The sequence below is a fragment of the Aedes aegypti genome, chromosome 3, assembly GCF_002204515.2.
Source record: "Aedes aegypti strain LVP_AGWG chromosome 3, AaegL5.0 Primary Assembly, whole genome shotgun sequence".
NCBI classification, from domain to species: Eukaryota; Metazoa; Arthropoda; class Insecta; order Diptera; family Culicidae; genus Aedes; species Aedes aegypti.
The window spans coordinates 9,826,830-9,849,553 of NC_035109.1; the positions used below are offsets into that span (position 1 = coordinate 9,826,830).

General features: G+C 39.0%; 1 protein-coding gene across 2 annotated transcripts in view; it reads left to right on the forward strand.

Annotated features, from left to right (window-relative positions):
* Positions 1-22,724, forward strand: part of LOC5570227 (jmjC domain-containing histone demethylation protein 1) — a 91,775-nt gene that overhangs the window by 15,237 nt on the left and 53,814 nt on the right. The window lies entirely within an intron of this gene.

Below are 22,724 nucleotides of genomic sequence, written 5' to 3' on the forward strand. Positions count from 1 at the left end.
CGATTCCCAGGGCATAGAGTATCTTCGTACCTGCCACACGATATACACATGCAAAAATGGTCAATCGGCAAAGAAAACTCTCAGTTAATAAATGTGGAAGTGCTCATAAGAACACTAAGCTGAGAAGTAGGCTTTGTCCCAGTTGGGATGTAACGCCAGAAAGAAAGAAGAACAGTAGTTTTATTGCATTTTTGGTGTACAAGTGTACAAACCATAATAGCTTTCACAAAATTACACTTGGATAATGAACATTTGTTGCAGGTAAGTTTGAATATCCGCCGTAGTGGAACATTTAAAGTTCGATACGACGAATAGTAGCGCTTACGACGAAGAAGAACAAAACCCTAGTAGGAGAGGCATCTGCCCGGATGTACTGTGAGCTATTTTGAATAGTACGTAGCGCATTACCGGCTAGGTTTGTCGGGACGTCAGTGAACCAGGAGCAATTATCCATTCGGCATCACTAGCTGGACTGATTCCAACACTCTGTAGGCCAGCAATCGAGTAAGAATAACGCGTTATATTATCGGTTCCAGGAGATATTCTTCGTCAGGAAAGTTTTCACCGGATTCGAACAGCTACAATCGGGGCCTATGCTGAGTACATAGGATATTTGTGACAACACGCTGGTTCTGCTATCAGAACTAACCGGATTTACAGAAACGACCTTATCATCCGATCTGCCCGAAGAGCAAGATGAGAAGCCACACACTATTGATTGTTTTTTTCTGAAGAATCTAAGACAACATGTCTTATGTCATCAAGATCCATTGAAATGTCCTTTTTGCTCTAGATATTTTGAATCAAAGTATAGTTTCTCGTACCACAAGACACGCTTCTAAAAGTTGAAATTTTCCCAGCTTGTGCTATAATCCCCGTTGATTTCCGGACATCCCTAGTTTCAGTTCCTGGCCAGTGCGGCTGTGTCGTGTTGCGTAGCATACAACACACCGATCCGAAATGGAGGAGGCATGGCACTTGCCCGGTTGCTGCTGCCACGGCGGGGTGTTGTTTGGCCCAATGATGGAACACAACCGATTATCAAGTGCATGCTGATTAGTCTCGGCGGAGGAAACGATTGCCGCCTCAGAACGTCGTAGACTACGAGAGAGGTGCGACGCCATGGTCAGAAATAAAAATTCCCGAACGAATCGTGAGGTGCCTCGGAAATGGAGCACATCGTCAACGATTGATCGAACCACGCGGGAGTGTCCGGCGAACCCCTCCGGAACTAGAACCTACGAAGATGTGTCAACAAAGCGACGGAAGCTCTCTAGATCAACACTCGAAACAGCAAAACGTCGTCGATCCGCCATCACATGCATTGCGGCATTTTCGAGAGAATGATTTCATTCATTTTTCATCATGCCTCGACTAATGCCTACCTACGTCGTGCGAAGCGAGCCTAGCAGAGCTCGTTGTCATGAAGCTGCTCAAGAGCAGGCTGGACTGGCAACTGAAAGGCAACCGTGGTCCGGAGGCAGTGGGAACCAGCCAGCAGCAGCAGCACAGGCAAAGACAAACGAAAGGCCTTACGACCACGTACGTGTAGCAGGCAGAGCAGAGCAGAGAGCGGGAAGAAGAAAAACGCCAAGCCCTGCTAATGCTCGGTCTCCTCATGTATACGAAAATGAACGCTGCTGAGGCTGGCAAAATAAAAATGTGACAAACGACGAAAAACGACGCAAGGGCGAACCGACGTTCCGATGAAACGGTCAGAACTTCACACGTCCGATTCCATGCTGGGTCATGCGAGTACTGAAAATGCGGGTTCGATTCGGTGCTAAGTTCTACAAACACAGATCAGCCCCTAGCTAGCTTGCAGCGGGCTATGTATTGAAATCTATACAAGCAGAGCTGTTTACGAGAGAGGGAGAGAACGGTCAAAGTCGATGAGCACACAAATGCCGAAAGGTTACCGAAGAGTCCGCTCTCCCACCCACGGTCCATAGGATACGGACGCAGGGATGCCATCAGAATTCACTGAGTCATTTGTGGCTAGTAAAGGGAAGAACCTTTTCTTTTAAAGAGTGTGTAAGTGCAATTCCATATTTGGTTTGAATTTATATCTAAGTTGAATCAGTCAAAATTAAATACACTAAACTGCATTCCATTTTCGATCTATTTAGATTGATGATTGTCTGGACTTAAAGAACACTCTTTGTGAAATACTTATAAAAAATCATAGAAAAATCTCTGATTGATTTTTTTGATAAATGTCTTAAGGTATTTTTTTGAGAAATCTCAGAGAGAAATGAGGGATCCCTCAACAAATCCTTAGAGATAATTCTGAAAATCCTGAAGAAATCTATAGAAAAAGTGCTTGAGGAACATTCAGGAGAATCACTGAGAAGAAAATCCTGAGTTTTTAAGGAAGCGTTTTTAAGAAATACTGGAAACATCCCTGAGGAGAATTCCTCAGAAGAATCCCTGCAAAAAAAAAAAAATCTTTCAAAAGCTTCATGAAAAATCATTGAGAATTTTAGAAAAAGCTATGCGAATCATTTGAGAAAATCCGAAGAGTTCCCATTGGAAACATTTTTGGAATAATTCCAAGACAAATTCTTAATTTTGAGCAGCCCGTCATTTGTTTCGGCACCCATGTTTCATGAAACTCAATCCACATGATAAATATTAATCAGAAATGTATCACTGTATGCGTTTGCACGTAGAATGTATGCTGATAATTTTTCAGTTTAATCAGTGAGAAACCCATTGATTTGGATTGCTTTGAATTGAATTAGCAACAATCATCTATGACGTGTACAAATTTCAAAGACCCACTTCGCCTTAAATACAAATGTTGACATGCCTACTTTGTCTTAAATACAAATGTTGTAGAAAAAAGTAAAAGAATTCATGAGGGATTCTAGAAAAAATCTTGGGAATATCCTGGGAAGAATTTCTAAATGAATCTCTGGAGGAACTCCTGGAGAAATTTCCGAGAGATTTCTCGAGGAAACTCTTGAGAAACCATTCCAAGAATTCTGGAATCTCTTGAAAAATTCCTGGCAGTATCTCTAAAAAAAAACTTAGAAAAAAAAATTTAAAAAAAAAATTGGAGACATCCCCAAAACAGTCTCTTGAGAAAATGCTGAAAGAAATCCTGAAAAATCTTAACTGTATTTCCTTTATTAATCTCTGGAGAAATCGTGGTTAAATCCCTGGAGTGTTCATGGATTTAACCACGATTTCTCCAGAGATTAGGGGCCCAGATAGCCGTAGCGGTAAACGCGCAGCTATTCAGCATGACCATGCTGAGGGTCGTGGGTTCGAATCCCGCTGGTCGAGGATCTTTTCGTAAAGGAAATTTTCTCGATTCCCAGGGCATAGAGTATCTTCGTACCTGCCACACGATATACACATGCAAAAATGGTCAATCGGCAAAGAAAGCTCTCAGTTAATAACTGTGGAAGTGCTCATAAGAACACTAATCTGAGAAGCAGGCTTTGTCCCAGTTGGGACGATACGCCAGAAAGAAGAAGAATCCCTGGAGTGTTCCCGAAGGAATTCTCGAGGGAATCGCTAAATGGAATCCCGGAGGAAATCTAGAGGAACCGCTGGAAAATTTACTAAAGAAATTCCCGTAGGAATCCCTGTAGCATCCATATATATCAAGCATAATTCTTCATTCCGACGTAACTGCAAAAATAAACAAATCGAGATTTGCTTTGCATGGGCTTGACAAACGCATAATCTACATATTGAGTCCAAAAAAGTAATCCTAAAACATTTTTTTTGATTTTTTGAAATAAATTTCAATTCTGCCCTATGTGCACTTTACTCAGTGTTTTCAATTTGGCTACATACACCCTACCATTGCAAAGCGACTCAACTGTCAACATTTTTCATGCTAGCACATACACCGTACATATGCTCATAGCAAAGCGACCTATATGCAGAATCAAAACATAAAATTTTAATCAGCAGATACGTCATACTGTTTTCGAATTACTAAACATGTTGGAAATCGAGAGATTCGGATTTTCACAGCTGCAGTAAGCTGACGGGTCGGCAAGCTGATGTGGAACATCATCAGTATTCGGTTTTAGACAATATTTCTCACCAAATTTCTTACAAGAACTGTTCTCCATTTACTTTTGTTACTCACGGCTCCGTCCGGTGCTCCTGTTAGTCGAGTTGAAATTGGAAACATTCAATATTCGTTGTAGTTGAACGTAGAAACTGACGAATAGAACAAACTTTATTATGTTTTATGGGAATTTGCAAACCGGTGTATGTGCAACTTCAAAACAATACTGGTGTATATGACGTGACGCATGTGATAAATGAACTGTCAAACCGACGCATCAAGCAAGGTGTATGTATCAAGCAAGGTATGATATCGACGAATCATCATGGTGTATGTGAGCAGCACAAAGCAAAAGGGTTTATTCGATAATTTCACCAGTTTTTCAATCTAATTCAAAACAAATCGGAATTGTTTAATAGTGGTTAGAAACGGTGTTCTTTTTTTCAACTTATAGAAGACACAGCAATAGAAAAAATGCAAAACATGTTAAACAGGATTTAAAATGCTTTACAATATATTGCATCGCATTTTTCTCGAATCCTTCCAAGTGTTAGATACGCCGATTTGAAAAATTAGGCTTGATATATACTCTATGCCCTGGGAAGTTGAGAAAATTTCCAACCCTAAAACATCCTCGGCCGGTAGGATACAATTCCACGAACCTTGCCTTGATCTTTCTGAATAGCTGCGTGCTATCTGAGCCCATTTGGGTGAAGTTGCCCTAAGATGCTCCAAAAAGTTCTGAAGATCTTCCTGAACAGAACGAATACAATGATTCAATAATCGTCAAACTAGCAACCCGTCCAAGCCAGCAAGCAACACAATCACGAGTCCATTCCGGATGAGTGTGAATCAGACACGAACAGAACACCTTCCCAGTTTCCCACAAACACACTGAGTGGTTAGGCTTGCCACCAGATACGCCTCTACAACACTGCTGGTCTGGGTGATTCTGATTCACTCCCGCGGAGTACGTCGTACGGATCGGACGTGCGTGCTACCCATCCGATATTTTCTGCTATTTCACAGAGGCAAACATCGACTCGAAAATGTTTGTCCGCGCGCCGTATAAATAGGTGCCCGCTGCAGGCCCCCGAGAGCATGCGATAAATAAAAATACTTAATTTTCGGTTTGGTCATCCCCTGATTCGGTTCCCCCCGCTCGTTTGCGGACTCAGCTGCTGCCATTGCGCCGGGAGAATCGTTGGAGCTTGGAAGAAGAGACTGAATCGCGCCGAAAACGTAGCGCTAATAAACAGAATGAAAAACAGATACGCTCCTCGCTCCTCGCTGCTGCTCGGAGGAAGATGTGCGTGCCAGAAGGGGGCGACCCGGCGCCGCAGGAAGAAGGGCCAAGGAGAGCAGTGATGGAACTGGTTTGCAGGTAATACCAACCAACGTGCTTGATTTGGATGGACGGACGCACGGACGGAATCTATCTGTATACGGTTAGCAAAGCAATGGCAAAAAAACGAATTTTCAAGTCACTTTTCGGAGAATGGGATACGGATCGGTTGGTAGATGGATGGTCAAGGCATGATGATGATGTGAGAAGAATGCCGATTTCAGGGCTGGTAGAATTGGCTCGTTTTAGAGACTTGGTCACTACTTCAGCGCAGAGAAAAAGAATTGGGTTGCTTAGTAAAAAAAAAACACAGTAGCTTGATCGAAAAAGCACATTTTTATAACTATAACAAGATTTTATTGCACTTCAATTGTTCATTGTTGATATTATAAATGCTTAAAAAGATTACAATCCGTCGCCTCAATGACATTTTCATTTACATAATGACAGCTCGTTCCGAAGTAAAATTTGCAGAGGGGTGATTCAAAAGTGATTTTCATACTAATTTCGAACGTGTTTTAAAAATATTTCCAGGTTACGGACAATTTTGAAACTTTGGATTCTAGTTCTAATTTTAACGTATACTAGTGGTCCCGGCAAACTTCGTCTTGCCATCAAGTAGGCTGTTGAAAAACGCCATGGAACGCCCCGTGCAAAATGGAAGTTCCGTTCACTTCTGTTTTTTTTCAACTTTCCCGCTAAATATCCTTTGCTTTTTATATACACAAACACGTCGGAACACTTCAGGAACATAACTATGGAAGAATTTTCAAAATCCGTTAACCCGTTCTCAAGCCATTTCGTGACATACAAACATCATTCCATTTTTATTTATATAGATAGATTCAGAATATGTAAGAATCTTGATACCTGTTCCGCAATCTGCGGACGCGCCTCCGTTACCAACGAGCCCCCATCGGGAGTCACCGTCAATGGCTGAGATCGACGTAGCCGACGGAGCAGTGGAACGTCAGATAAATAAGAACATATATAAAAACAGTAAACAAATGTGAAAGATCTCTATCGATCGTTCTATTTACTCAACGAATTTTGATATTAATAACTCAGTAAAAGTTTCAACTGGCTAAAAGCCGATTAAAATTATTAGGAAGTAGAGCAGTGGATACCAGTTAAAGGTAAAATGAATTTAAAGCCTATTCGAAATAGTTAATAGAAATCTACCTTGATATATCCTAGATCTACTTCATTCAGTAAAAGTTTAGTTAGGCATGCGTTGCAGCATGATCACGATTGCAAGTGTTTATGGAAAAAGTATTAAATGAGGTAATTTGATGTGAAAAATAATTGTTACAAATTAATTTGAACAGTTTTCCCTATACTTATAAATTAACTACAGCTAAACACTGATAACAGAGAGCGTACCGTAGCATACCGCATTCTGGACATAACGAAGAGTAACGTAGACACTAAACGTAAGTAACAATTAAACCAATTCAATTATGTTAGTTGTTCTACCCACGAATTTGTTATTAAAGTAAATTGTATCCTACAGGAAAAATTTAACTAATTCGCCAATACATTACGTGAAAACAACACATTAGCGAGTTTGTTTAGATTTACGGAAGTCTATCGTCCAAATTGTTCCCTGTAACGGGAACAAATTAAATTTTTCGTTTACTCCGGAATGTCGAGCGGAAGTGTAGCGGGTGCCGGGATCCATTCACGGCGTAAAAGTGATTCTCCTGGCGGTGATGGAGCGAGCTGCGGAACATGTCGCCGTGTTGATAATAGTCGGATGGTGCAGTGTGATGACTGCGATGTTTGGTATCACTACGACTGCGTGAACGTGAACGACAGTGTTCGAAATCACGATTGGAGTTGCAATGAATGCGTGCGGGGAGCACTGGATAAGCAGAGGCGTGTTTTGAGTGAGCAGTTGGAAGTTTTTGAACAGCAGCAAAGGCAGTGGCAGTATGAGCAACAAAAGCGTCTAGAGCAGTTGGAAGAACAGCAGAAACTTAAGCAGCGAAATGAACAAGAATTTCAGCAGCGAAAGCAAGAGCAAATCGTCCGCATGCAGCTAGGAGAGTTGCAGTTACAAGAGCCGAGTATGCCGTTGGGAAAAGCTATAACTGAGCTTGAAGTACCGTTGAAATCTGTTGGTGGAATCTCGAAGCAAAATAAGCAGCATGTGAAGATCGTGGAGACGGATGCGCCGCAAGGATTTTCGACAGATCGTCGACTTTACACCGAACCGTTGGCTACCTCCATCGCCAATAATGAAAGAACATCAGGAAGATCCGATAAGACATCTTCGAAGTCGTCGAAGCGATCAGCAAAGCTTTTACTACTCGAAGCGAAAGCCCTGGAAGCAAGACAGGCATTAGAGAAGAAGCAGTTAGAAGAGCGACTGGCTTTGGAACGAGAAATGCTGGAATGTAGTGATTCCGATGCGGAGTCCAACATAAGTTTGGAAAAGATCAGTGAATGGCTGGAGAAAACGGAACACTTCGGACAGGAAGCAGGAAACGTCTTAAATGATACGCCGCTGCCGGTGTACAACGAGATACTGCGAAAAACCGTGGCTCCTCCAACGCAACTATACTTCCTCAGTAGCGGGGATCAAGCTGGGCCATCTACTCATCAGCAGCAGCATGGACAATATTTTTCGACACAGCCGCACGCCGTTCCGAAGCAACTTGGTGTCAGCTACGCGCCTGATTCAAATGTGAGGCATCCACAAACCAGTAGAAACGTTCCAATGGACCAATGCAGGAGTTCACTATTTGACGTTTTAGCGGTGCCGTGTTATTTACGTGATCATGGCAACGAGTGAATTCGGCACCGCTCAAACGTCACATTAGTGAACTCGTGCATTGGTCCATAGTCACATCGTGCCACCAGTCTGACATTTATGGACCAGCAGTATCTGGTAGGGGAAGGGGTGGTAAAATGAACACCTTAACGAAATCATATTGTTTCTGATAGAAAAACGAGGGATTTGTATAGTTCTTTCGCACAATATCGAAAATAGGTATGTAATCTATAGCAGCGACATGGATTTAAACTAAAATAGATAAATTTTCACATATTTTCATCGCTATCAAAAAGCGATGCAAATGTTCATTTTACCTGCACTATGTGGGTAAAATGAACAGCTGTGTGTGGTAAAATGAACACCATGCAAAAAACTGAGCAAAACAAATATTTCTGAAAACTTTCATTGCCCCACCGAAAAAACATCCATTAAAGATGGTAACCCATTCAAAAAGAATTCTAAAGGTATCAGATTTGACATCATATCATAACGATTTTCACCTCACTGAAAAACCTCAAGTCTTCCGAGCTAAAAGTTACGTCAGTTCTGATTTTCAAAGGTGATTTTCTAAAATCTTAGTTTTCGTTGATATTTTCACTTCAATTGACCTACGTATCAACTCGAACACTTTGATTTATGCTCTAAATCGTCCGTGTGTCATAAAATATCATCGAAATTTGTTTTTTCTCGGTAAAAGTCACGGTGTTCATTTTACCACCCCTGTTCATTTTACCACCACTTCCCCTATGTTACGAGAGCCTATGTACAACTTAGCATCTCAGCAACCAATCGTATCGACAGCCACCCCGTCGGCAAACTATCAAACCCATTTGCCTCATAATATGGGTACCTCCCAGAGGGTTGGCAATCCGCCGCTTGTAACTTCAACTCCACAGCAAAGTCTGCAACATTATCAACTACAAACAAATAGCGATACGGTACCGCTCAATAGTGGCCATCTTGCGGCGAGACAGACGGTTAAGGATCTGCCAAAGTTCGGTGGAGATCCCGAAGATTGGCCTCGATTCATCGCGGCGTTCGAGCGCACATCCAGGATGTGCGCATTTCGTAACGACGAGCTTCTTGATCGACTGGAGCGGAGCCTGTACGATAAAGCACTAGCCGCCGTCAAGAGTTTGCTACTTCTTCCAGAAAACGTTCCTGTCATTATAAATCGCCTGAGAACTTTATTTGGAAATCCAGAGTTTATCGTGGAAACATTGATCCAGAAGGTTCGCATGATGCCGCCACCAAAAGCAGAAAAGTTGGAATCAATTGTAGATTTTGGCGTTGCAGTTCAGAATCTCTGTGCAACGATACAAGTATGTCGAATGGACGAATGACTTTACAATGTTGCTATTCTGCAGGAGTTGGTAGATAGCTTGCCGTCTACACTAAAAATGCAGTGGGCATTATACCGGAAAGACATCGGAACATCCACAATGATAAACTTTAACAACTGGCTTGAAGGAATTGTAGAGGCGTTAAGCAAGGTAATCAGGCCTGCAGTGTGGATTAAACCGCAACGGTCTGACAACAAGTTGGAAAGACAAACTCGGAAAAAAGAAAACTATGTCCATGCACATTCCACCGTTCCATCGGAGCAGATAGAACATAATTCATGCTTAGCGTGCGGTAATGAGTGCAGCATGCTCGAAGAGTGTAGCAGTTTTCTAGAAATGTCACCAAACGCACGATGGGCGTTGCGACATGCGAAAGGAGGATTCCATGTAACCAGAACGGATGCACCTTTTTACATCACTGGTTGTTGCACGATGACAGCAAACATAAGAAGCATCAATCAGACTTTCCAACACACACTGCATCATGCAACATTCATTACAGTGAGCTGGGAAAGAATTTATTAAAATACATACCAGTTACGCTACACGGCAATGGAAAAGCAATTAATACGTACGCTTTTCTAGATGCAGGATCAACATCCACTTTAATTGAGCACAGTTTATGGGAAGAATTGAACCTCAGCGGCGAGAAATCCCCTTTGTGTATCTCGTGGACTGGTGGACAAAATAGGAGTGAGAAAGGTTCAGTAGTATTCTCGGTAGAAATCTCAGGTGCTCATTCTCCTGAACAGAGCTTTCATCTTCGGAGGTACATACTGTACATAGTCTAGATCTTCCTGCGCAGTCAATGTTAGCATCGGATCTGGCGAAACGCTTTGAATATCTCTCCGGTTTACCTGTAAATTCGTACACTGAGGTCAAACCTCGAATTTTATTAGGTGTTGACAACTCCAGACTCGAATATCCTCTCGACTCCAGAGAAGGTGGGCAAAACCAGCCAACAGCAGTTCTTACCAGACTAGGCTGGGTGATTTATGGTCCGTGTTCGACGTTAGAGCAAACGACAATGAAGAAAGATGTGCGTAAATACGGTGGTTTCCAGATTCAACACGTTGAAAAAACTTTAAATCCAAACGACGATATTCCCGCAACTCTGTGTAATAACTGGAGGCCATCCCAAATTTACGCCAGCTTGTTCTGGAAACGTCGGATGCGCGAATATCTGCCGTCGATTATCCGTCGGACAAAGTGGCACTATCCAGAGAAGGACCTGCCGACCATTCCGTGGCAGAGAGGAGGCCGTGTCGTGGACGTCAGCTACAAGAACAGTCAAGTGCGTAGTGCAACAGTGTATTCGCTCTTTAACAACTATGAACGTCCAGAGGTAAAACTTGAAGTTCTGGTCATCGGCGCAACGGTAGGTACTCAGCATTCTGAAACCTGTGTACTGGGGGGACTGTTCCGCAATCTGCGGACGCGCCTCCGTTACCAACGAGCCCCCATCGGGAGTCACCGTCAATGGCTGAGATCGACGTAGCCGACGGAGCAGTGGAACGTCAGATAAATAAGAACATATATAAAAACAGTAAACAAATGTGAAAGATCTCTATCGATCGTTCTATTTACTCAACGAATTTTGATATTAATAACTCAGTAAAAGTTTCAACTGGCTAAAAGCCGATTAAAATTATTAGGAAGTAGAGCAGTGGATACCAGTTAAAGGTAAAATGAATTTAAAGCCTATTCGAAATAGTTAATAGAAATCTACCTTGATATATCCTAGATCAACTTCATTCAGTAAAAGTTTAGTTAGGCATGCGTTGCAGCATGATCACGATTGCAAGTGTTTATGGAAAAAGTATTAAATGAGGTAATTTGATGTGAAAAATAATTGTTACAAATTAATTTGAACAGTTTTTCCTATACTTATAAATTAACTACAGCTAAACACTGATAACAGAGAGCGTACCGTAGCATACCGCATTCTGGACATAACGAAGAGTAACGTAGACACTAAACGTAAGTAACAATTAAACCAATTCAATTATGTTAGTTGTTCTACCCACGAATTTGTTATTAAAGTAAATTGTATCCTACAGGAAAAATTTAACTAATTCGCCAATACATTACGTGAAAACAACACATTAGCGAGTTTGTTTAGATTTGCGGAAGTCTATCGTCCAAATTGTTCCCTGTAACGGGAACAATACCCCTAAACAAGCCAATTGTCCCGTCAATCATATTTGCTGATCGATCAATCATAAAAAAACTGAAAAATAGTTGAATCAACCACAGATATGATTGACACGATTTCAAAATACAATCAAAATAACGACACTATTGTTGATGTTATATCGTTAAAATTGACACGAATGTAAATAAATTTGGGAGCTGGAATACAAACTTTTATTATGGGAATGAGACTTAACTTACGTCTACTTCGAATCCGTTAGTTGGTAACATGAAATTATTTGTAATAATAATGTGTGTTTAAGATTATAATGTGCAGATTGTTGTTTCAACAATAATAAATTTGAATTCAACAATAACGATTAAATTCATTATGTTGCAGCAACTATCGCAAGGCTGGAAGCAGGTCTTTTAAGTATCTTTTTTAACCAAAATGGTGTCTAAAGCTACTTCTCTGAATTCTGATTCCAAATACTTAACCAGGAAGATTTTTTCAGTTATTTCGTCAGCCATTTCCATAACAGTTCTTTCACGAATTCATTTACGGTTTATCTCAGGAATTGTATCAAAATACTTCCAGCGATCATTCCTAATATATTAAGAACTCTTTGAGGAATTTCTCAATAAATCATACTTGACATTAAGGTGAAGATGCATCGAAGACAAATCACGAATTTGAAAAAGCACAAATCTAGAGAAGCAGACAGCCGTTCACATTGAAAATTTGATCGATTGGTCACTCGCTGATTGCTGCTAAATGTGTGGACGGCTGTCTGCTTCTCTAGATTAGTGTTCTATAAAAAAATCGATCCTTCCAAACAATGCTCGAGCAATGTTTCAAGTAAAATTTCCTTGTTACGTTCAAATTTCATTTCAGGTTTCATAGCAGCAAATACCACTTGCATTATTCCGGCTTATTACATAAGTTTTTTTTAGGGATACCATTCAATGTTTTTCAAGAATTGCCTCAAGAAAACCTTGCAGGATTTTATCTAGTTCAAACACCTGCATAATTTTTAATGAGTAGGGTGCTGGTACCAATGGTTGTAATGTACCAGTAGATTGGACTATGGAATAAAACGTACATTTTTCGATAAAAACGACATGTGCTATTTTTGGTGGATAGATCGTCTCTAGTTTAGTTGATATGCAAAATTTCAGCTTTTTATTTTATCTAAAAGTTATATAAATAATTAAGTTTCTGCAAAAAATTTGCTCCCTTGCACCAGTAGTTGCCGTCGTGTTCCAGTAGTGGATCAACGGGTGAAACTAGTTTTTAAAATGGATGTATAAAAATGAAGCCCCAGAGATGATCTTTATGCTTCATTCGAAAGATATAAGTTGCCGTTCCAAGGGAAAAATGTTAAACCTGTGTAAAAATTTACCATTTTGTTAAAAATTTATTGTATCATTCTCCACCGTCTACTACTGGATCACTAGCGCAACTACTGGAACACGTGTACCAATAGTGGCTCAAGCGATTTTATGTTTAAAAAATAGTTTTAACACTCTTTTTTATATTTTTCCCATATAGTAGAGATTGAAATCTGTTTGAATTCTGTTGACGCCAAAAGATCTTTGTGAAGACTTTTCGTTATTTTGTTATGATTTTTTATAGCTTAGATAGTCTACTAATGGCACCTGCACCCTATCTCATCCAGAGTTTTTTAGAGGTCCTCGCAAGAGTTCATCAGGAATTGCTACAGTAGTTCTATAGGAGATTACTATAGAATTTGTTTTAGCGATACTTTTTTTTAGATTTTTTCAGGCTTCTCGAATAATGTCTTTAAAAATGTCCTCGGCAATTGTCCGGATAATATGAGTTTCCTTTGAAATTTCTCACTGGACTCTCCTAAGAAATCATAGAAGGAATCTCTGCAGTAATCTCTAAAGGTATTCCAGAAAAATTCTTGGTGTAATCTTGAACAACTTCTGAACGCCAATTCTGGAGGAAATCCTAGGAAATTAGTGGAGGCATATCTGGAGAAATTATTGCTCAGGTTCTTGAAAATGTACTGAATGGAAATCTTGGACGAAATCTTATTGAAGTATTGACTAGATCCTGCCCTAAAAGCCATTGGTAACCTAGTGTATAGCTTGTTGTTACTGGGCAAACGAATAGATTTACATTGATAATAAATCTTCGAGCTGTTTAGTAGAATATCTGTAAGTAGATGAAAAAACCGAATTTAGTACTATACCATTTAATTCTACTAGAGTTTGTATCCTTTGACAGATACGCGTATTTCGACCTCAACTGTAAGGCCGTCTTCAGTGTCGTGTACTAGACTCATGGATTTACACGTTTTTTTTATAATGCTTGATAATGAAGAGAAGATCTTCCTTTATAGTGTGATAGTTTTTATCTTACTAAATTCATTTGCTCCAAAACAACGAGCTACAGACTCGGTTACCAATGGTTTTTACTTAAGAAATTAATTATGGAGTCCATGGAGTAATTTATGGGGGTTTTCTAAAAAAGCAGTTGGAATTTTTGAATGTATTTTGAACCTATTTGAAAGAGAGGCTATTGAAGAAACAATAGATTAATTATATACCTGAATTAGTTTGTGATTAAAAAGAAAAAAAGCTTTAATCTTTTGATTCCTGTCCTTATAAGATTGCTCGAGGAAAAGCTACAGGAATTTATCTGGTGATACTCCAGAGATTTGTTCTAGAATACTTTCAGGGACTCTAAGGATATACCACAAATTCTTCCTGGAGTTTTACATTTCGTCCATAAGTTCCTTCAAAGATTTATCTAGTCATAATTAAAAGCATTTGTCATCAATTTCCTTTAGGAAATCCAGCGCAACTACTTCCAATAATTTCAACAGAGATTATTACTCCATCTATTTTCAGATATTATTCCAGGACTGCCTTCAAAGGTTTTCCACCTATTTTCCTATATTCCTATAGTTGCTCTGGCAGATCAATCTTCCACTGATTCCTTTAATTCTTTTAAGAAAATCTTCAATGATTTATTCCTGTTAAAAAAAATCTTCGAAGGTTCTTTCCAAGAAACCCAACCACAATTCATCAAGGTGTTTTACACCGATTTTTGTCGTACCTTTCCAGCCATTTTGATATGAATTGTTTCATGAATTCATCAAAGGTTTGTCTCAGGAGTAGCTCCACAATTTCACCTGAGATAGTTACTGGAAATCTAATAAGCAACATTCAATTCTTTTGTTCTCTTTCTTCTTAACTTTAATTAAGGTTCTGCCCGAGGGGATTTGTCGTAACTTCACTTTTGTCTGATCTACGTACTATAAATAGATGTTTTCACAAACTTACAAACTAATGTAAGAAATAATTCATTGAAATCAACTATTCAAACCATTCCCTACTTAATAGACTCGCAATTTATAAATTTATATCCGTAGAACAATTTATACATTTATATTCGTAGAACAGGTAGATTTGAAATTAACCCTCTAATACCCAACCCTGCCTTTAGACGGGGTACACTTTGGAATTTTGTGTATTTTTTCGTAGCTCGGAAATCAACATGATTTTATTTTTGGCTTATACCTTGACTCATAACACGCATATAAGAAAAAAATTTTAAGACTTTTGAAACTTTTTTGTATTTTTAGAAATTGTTTGAAAAATTGCATTCTTATATAACCTACAAATGCCTGGGCTTCATTTAACGTGTAATATAAAAAATCGTACCTTTTATATTTTTCTACGATTAACCTATCCCAAACGAAGAGCCTGGTGGTATTGAAATCATTTCAAACCTAAAAAACGCTCCGAAAAAATAAATAAAAAGTTAATATTTTTAAAAATACCGTAACAATTTAAATTTTTATTATTGCCAAAAATCAACATCTAGAAAAGGCTTCAAGAAAAAATGAAAAAAGCTAGGGATGTTCAAAAATAAAAGTTAAAAAAATCAAAAACCAAAATTTAAAAATTTGTGAATAAAAATAAATAAGTGCCCAAAACGTGTTTAGAACGATTTTAGATAACGAAAAATAATACTTAAATCGAAAATAAAAATTTGGGTATTAGAGGGTTAAGGAATGGTTTCATAGCAGCAAATACTACAGCAAATATTCCGGCTGCACAAACTTCTTCAGGAGTTCCATTTTGTGTTTTTCTATGATTTTTTTCAGGCAATTCTAAAGGATAATATCGAGGAGTTCGATTGGTTAATTTTTCAATAATTATCTCAGCAATTTATCTTGAAAGCCTACCAAGCCTTCCTCACGAACTAGAGAGTTTTATTCTTATTATTTATTTTTTTTAAATTTAGTTTTTGTTCTTGGCTAGTTCGCCACTAACTAGACAGAGATCCAAGCAATTATCAGGAATTTCTACAGAAGTTTCATCAAAGATAATCATAGAATTTGTTTTAGAAATATCTCCCAGATGTTTTCAAAATTTCTTTAAGGCGAAGTAGGCCGTCATTGAAATGTGTACCCGTCGTTGATAATTGTTATCAAATCATGTCACAATTTCAAATTGATGAAAATCAGTTGGTATTGCAGTGACCTAGCTGAAAAAGTATCAGCAAACTTTCTGCGTGTAAGCGCTCGTAGTGATACTTTTCCGTATCAATATCAACTCCGAGAACTGAATTTTATTACTTTGAAATTGCGAGCTGTAATGTTAACATGGCTGTCAAAACAAATGAAAGGCTTCTTGGCCTTAAAAATTTCTTTCAAAGTATCCAGCAATTCCCTGGAACTCCTGAATTAGTAGTTTACGCAACAAATTGCAGAATCAGGATTTTGTACAAAATGAATTCTACAGCGGCCCGTGTGCAATTTTTTTTGCGATTTCGTAGAAGAAACACTTGAAAGTATCAGTAATCATAACGGGATGCACTCACAATTATTTTGTAAGTTCTAAAAATGGTTGGGTAATGATTCGTTACGTCACTCAAATCAGTTGTGTTATGGAAAAACGTTGCGTAATAGACATTACGATGCTGATTTCATTTCATGTTGAGGAGTACTATAAAGATTGATGTGAGGAAAAACAGCTTATTAAGATGAAAAATTACAAAAATAAATATTTGAGAACTCTTAAAGACCTTCTGGAGGACTTCCTGAAGGAATCATCAATCTCTGGATTGACTAATAAAGATAACTTGTTTTTATAGGAAAACTTGTATCTTCTGGTTCCAGTTTAGATTGTATTGTTTTCTTAGTTACTGTTTTGTCTTGTTTGTTTCCTGTTCGGACTCTTTTTGGTTTCCTCATTTCAATTTTCTTTTTCTTCTTCTTGGCATTGCGTCCCCACTGGGGCAGAGCCTGCTTCTCAGCTTAGTGTTCAATGAACACTTCCACAATTATCAACTGAGAGCTTACTATGCCAAAGTTGTCGCATTCGTATATCGTGTAGCAGGTACGATGATAATTTATGCCCGGGCAGTCACGGAAGTTTCCATTACGAAAAGATCCTGGACCGACCGGGAATCGAACCTAGAGACCTTCAGCATATCTGTGCTTGGTAGCCGCGGACTCTAACCACTCGGCTAAGGAAGGCCCAAATTTTCAAGTTTATAATGTTCTTTTTCTGAAGACACTCAGTTGCTACCAGCCCTGCGATTTACTCGATTTACTTACGCTGAGCGGCGCGGATCTCAACGCGGTTAAACGCAGGGCAATAACAATACCCGCACATTCGAGAAGACGCTCGCCTTAAGTTTAAACAGGCTTAAGAGCTGTTCGCGATCTGATAATGCGGTGCCCAAGTCGAGAGAGATTCCGATTCGAGAAGCAGCGCGCACTCTGTTTGGGTTTGTTTTGTGTTCGCGAGAATCCGCTGACTATTCGCGGTACTGTTCGAGCCGGGCGGTTTCTGCAGCAGTTAATAATTCGCTGACTCGTTCGCAGTCGACTCTGAAAGAGTAGGAGGAAAGCGAAAGGTAAATAGGCGATTACGTGTTTACGAACATGTGCAACGGGGAGTTGGAAAAGCTGCAATGTTGACGCCGCCGGTGCAGTAGAGGGTGCAATATGAGAAGACTGGGCGATTAGTAGATTGAATGGCCGGGGTCGACCGGCAATGTACTTATGCTGTTCTGCTTAGGGTCAGACCTTTCCAACTCTTGTGCGGCTTGTGACCTGATTTCATTTCTCTGGAGGTCGTAAATCAATTTTATAGTGGTTGTATAGCTGCTGGTTCCTTGGGTGGAACATAATTATGGACCACATGATTTCAACCCTTTTTTTCGTATCACGTGTATCATTTACCGCCTTTTTTGAACTCGATAGATGTCGAATGTGTCTGAATGAAATTCTGACAAAAAAAAACTAAGAAATCTCCCATCTGCAAATCATTGTACAGTATTTTTTTAATTTAAATGATTCGGCAACATTATAACTGCAACATTTCTAATGTTAGTTCTCACATCATGGGACAGCAATTACATTTCTGCTCTGTAGAATTTCCTTCGCTAGTTATTTTTTTTTTTAAATCGGGTATGACGTCGGATAACTTTTCAAGAGAAATCCTTCAATAAAGTGTATAGAAACTTTTTTATGTGGATACACCTATATCCCATTTTTTATGTTTTGAACTAGCTTTACATAAACATTCTACAAGATTTCCGTGCGTTCTCTTATATTGGAACTTTTCAATCAACTTCTTGCTTTTAATCGGCTGTCCGAAATAAACATATTAATATCGTAATATTTGGCAACCTTTTTTTTAGAGAATTTCCATGATTTGGCCATGATAATAGCATTCAACGTTTTGAGTATAGTGTTTCTTGAATTATCAGCACGTTCTGCTATTCTATGATAATTGCGAACCTTTTATACTTATGGCTACCTAAAGAGAAAACACAAATTCAATCTCTAATGAGAAACTTTTCACCTGCCCCACGTGATTAGAAAATTGACAGTGTTTCAATTTTGTTATTTTAGGTATATGTCGAAATAATTCTTTGCAGTTTAAAACTGTCAGAGGGGACAACTTAAAAGCGGTTCAGAAAATTATTTTCAGGATCTTTTTTCCACTGAAAATATTAAAATAAGATTGCACGCCGCCAACTTGTTACGGAGTGACAGTTGACAGGTTAACAAAATTTTGCTCTATTATGCAATAATGGCTGAAAAATCTCAGAAATCTCTTACCTATCGTAATGTTTTCAATGGCCTCAAAGGTTTACGCACGAGTTTAAATCGTTAATTCACATATTCATTAAAATATACCAATTATTTTAACTTACCCCATTTACCCACTTGCCCCGCTGTACCTTACACAGTATAATGCGTCATAACTCGTTTAAAACTTTACTGAAATTACTGCAAGAAACTTAAATATGAATCTCTAATTAAGGTTTATACACAAATCTCAGCATTACAACCATTGTTTGTGTAATTATAGCCTTTTTATTCGATTGAATGAAAAAACTTAATTTGGGCAAATTTCACTAGAAAATCGAATTTTCAATTTAGCAGCTGGGCTACCTACAATGATTACCAATTGGATTCATCAAATGCTCAAAAACCGACATCTCTTCTCGACATTGCGTTACGCAGCGATTCGAAAATTGAGTGTTTGCGGATGCCCCCAAGGGGGAGTCTTGTCACCACTTTTGTGGAATCTCGTAGCAGATACGCTATTGAGGCAACTCAATAATTGCGGTTTTCCAACTTATGGATTTGCCGACGACTATCTAGCTCTGATAGTTGGTATGTGCATAAGCACCCTATTCGACCTGATGCAAAGTGCTCTTCAGGTAGTCGAGAGTTGGTGTCGCCAATATGGCCTTTCGGTTAACCCGAATAAAACATCTATTGTTCTTTTTAAGGAAAGACGAAACCGCGATGGAATTCGACCTTTACGTCTTTTTGGCACTGAGATTAATGTGACTGATCAAGTAAAGTATGTCGGAGTCATTCTAGATTCCAAACTTTTATGGACAGCTCACATTGATTTCAGAGTCAAAAAAGCTTGCATGGCCTTCGGTCAATGCCGGCGAACCTTTGGTAAAACTTGGGGCCTCAAACCCAAATATATCAAATGGATTTACACAACAGTTGTTCGACCAATATTGGCATATGGATGTCTTGTGTGGTGGCAAAAGGGCGAAGTGAGAACAATCCAATCAAAATTGGGCTATCTCCAGAGGATGTGCTTGATGGCGATGTCTGGTGCGTTCTCTACAACTCCCACAGCAGCGCTTGAGGCCATTTTCGACGTTGCGCCACTACACAAATATCTTAAACAAGAAGCACTTTCTTGCTCTTACCGTTTATGGGTACTGGATCTACTGGAGAAAAATCCAGTGAATCGTAGATCTACACACACTTCGTTGTTTCCACTTTTGGTGAATTGGGACAAAATTGTCCTTGCTCCAAGTGATCTCACAATTGCTTGTAACTTTCCTTACAGGACATTTACCACACAATTCCCTTCACGGGAAGAGTGGACGTCCGGCTATTTGGAAAGAAGTATATCAAACAATATAGTATGTTACACTGATGGCTCCCTTCTTGAAGGTAGAGCTGGTGCAGGAGTATATTCTCGTGAGCTAAGGCTGAATCAGTTTTATTCACTTGGTAGAAATTGCACCGTTTTTCAGGCGGAAATATTTGCTCTTATGTGTGGAGTGCAATCAGCACTTCAGCAGCGCGTAATGGGTAAAGTCATATACTTCTGTTCAGATAGTCAGGCTGCTATAAAAGCTCTCGCTTCGGCCAACTCAAGGTCGAAGCTTGTTATCGCATGTCGAACTCAAATTGAGGAACTGAATTCAGTCAACTCTGTAAAGTGTAAACCTTGTATGGGTACCAGGCCATTCTTCCATCGCTGGAAATGAATTGGCTGATGAGCTAGCTCGCGATGGAGCATCGCATGACTTCATTGGCCCTGAGCCGGCTATTCCAATTTCGAAGTGCTGGGTGAAGCTTCAGATAAACTCTTGGGCGGCAACTCAGCACAAGCAATCTTGGAATAGTTTGGAGTCATGTCGTCAAACAAAATTGTACATTACTGAGCCATCTCCAAGGGTGGTAAAGTATTTAACAAATCTGTCAAAGCAGAATTGCAGTCTCTTGGTCAGAGCGTTGACAGGCCACTGCCGAATCAACTATCACATGGTAAATATTCAGCGTGCTGACTCATTTGTGTGTGATAGTTGTGACTCCGATTATGGAACTTCATATCACCTGATATGTAACTGTCCAGTTTTTGCGCAAATGCGATTCCAATTACTTGGTAAACACTTATTAAGTGAAACTGAATTCAGAAGCCTGAATCTTCAGGACATTCTGTTATTCTTAACCCGCTGTGGTAATGAGCTATAGGCTCTCTACGCTCATGTGTTTTGCAGTGCCCTTTTTAGGGCGCTGTTCGAACCCATTGTGGTATGGAGCTACATGCTCTCATTTCGCTTATGCGATTTTCCCTCTTCAAGGGACCCCACTCCTATTTCCTCCCATCTTTCCCTTCCCTTTACCCACTTGCCCCGCTGTACCTTACACAGTATAATGCGTCATAACTCGTTTAAAACTTTACTGAAATTACTGCAAGAAACTTAAATATGAATCTCTAATTAAGGTTTATACACAAATCTCAGCATTACAACCATTGTTTGTGTAATTATAGCCTTTTTATTCGATTGAATGAAAAAACTTAATATGGGCAAATTTCACTAGAAAATCGAATTTTCAATTTAGCAGTTACTTTCAACGTGATGATATCAGGTTTCCAAGATAGTTAATAGATTACCATTATCAAGGGATTTAGGACGTATTTGAGGTTTTGTCCGACCTTTGTTTGAAAGCATGTACATGTGTACCAATAGCTTAGCATAGATAAGAACAAATATTCGTATTAATTCTATTCTAAAATATTTCCTCAAAACCGTATGAAACTTACTTACGTTGATTTGTAAAAGTAAACGCGATTTGATAGAAGCAGAGACACGTGAAGAAGATCACGGACGGCAAATAATTGATATCGAAGGATAGCATATGGATGTGAACTACGATTGTTAGACTCATCAAAGAAAAACCGAATGTTTTGAAGTTCAGATAGGGTAGGTGTACCAATTATGGATGAAATATGTCAACATAATTAAAACCAGATTTTGGTTGCGTTTCTAAAACGTAAACCTAACTTGTTGATGTATAATAAATCTTCGAACTGTTCAGTAGAATACCTATAAGTAGATGAAAAAACCGAATTTAGTACTATACCATTTAATTCCACTAGAGTTTGTATCCTTTGTTTTTCTACCTGTACTAGTACACGACACTGAAGACGGCCTTACAGTTGTGATCGAAATACGCGTATCTGTCAAAGGATACAAACTCTAGTGGAATTAAATGGTATAGTACTAAATTCGGTTTTTTCATCTACTTGTTGATGTAATTTATTAGTTTCAAGCGAATCAGACGAAATAAACAGTTTTAGTGTTTAATCGATTGAAAGCATCTTAATTGTTTGTCTTTGTACCAATTATGGCAATAGTGTTCCTGGCATTCGCCCTAATAGTGTACCAATTATGGACTATCGATTATTTGCACGAAATGAACTCAAATGCCATCAAGTGCGATTGATAATGCAATGCTTATCAGTAATGAAGTGACTGCTTATTTCATTTCCCAGAAATGTTGTGTTTAATTGATGTTAGGTCAATTTATCGCAATTAATAATTGAAGTCGTTATATTCAGGTCAAACAGTAACATAAATCCCTTTTTGTGTCCACTATCGTCATAATCGTTTTTTGTTAGTAGGGCGTCTGTACCAGTGATAGTGGCAATAGTAACGGGTTGAGGAATACAAAATCGCCAAAAAATAACGGAAACTCGTTTTTTATATCTGAATACGTCATTCGAAAGCTTTTTTATTATATTTCACGTAAAAAATAATCTTAGAATGATAAAATCATTAATTCTATCAAAAAAAGCATTTCCTCCATTACTGGAACACGTTCCAGTAATAGTGGTATTTGCTAACGTCTGTTCCCATAATAGTGGTTTACATTGATTTCCCATTGAGCCTCACTATTATAGGAACGCCCCACTATAACTGGTGCAAAGGAGCAAAAAAGTTAAGGATTTTAATTGTTTTCTACTATTTCCTTACTATTTAACAAG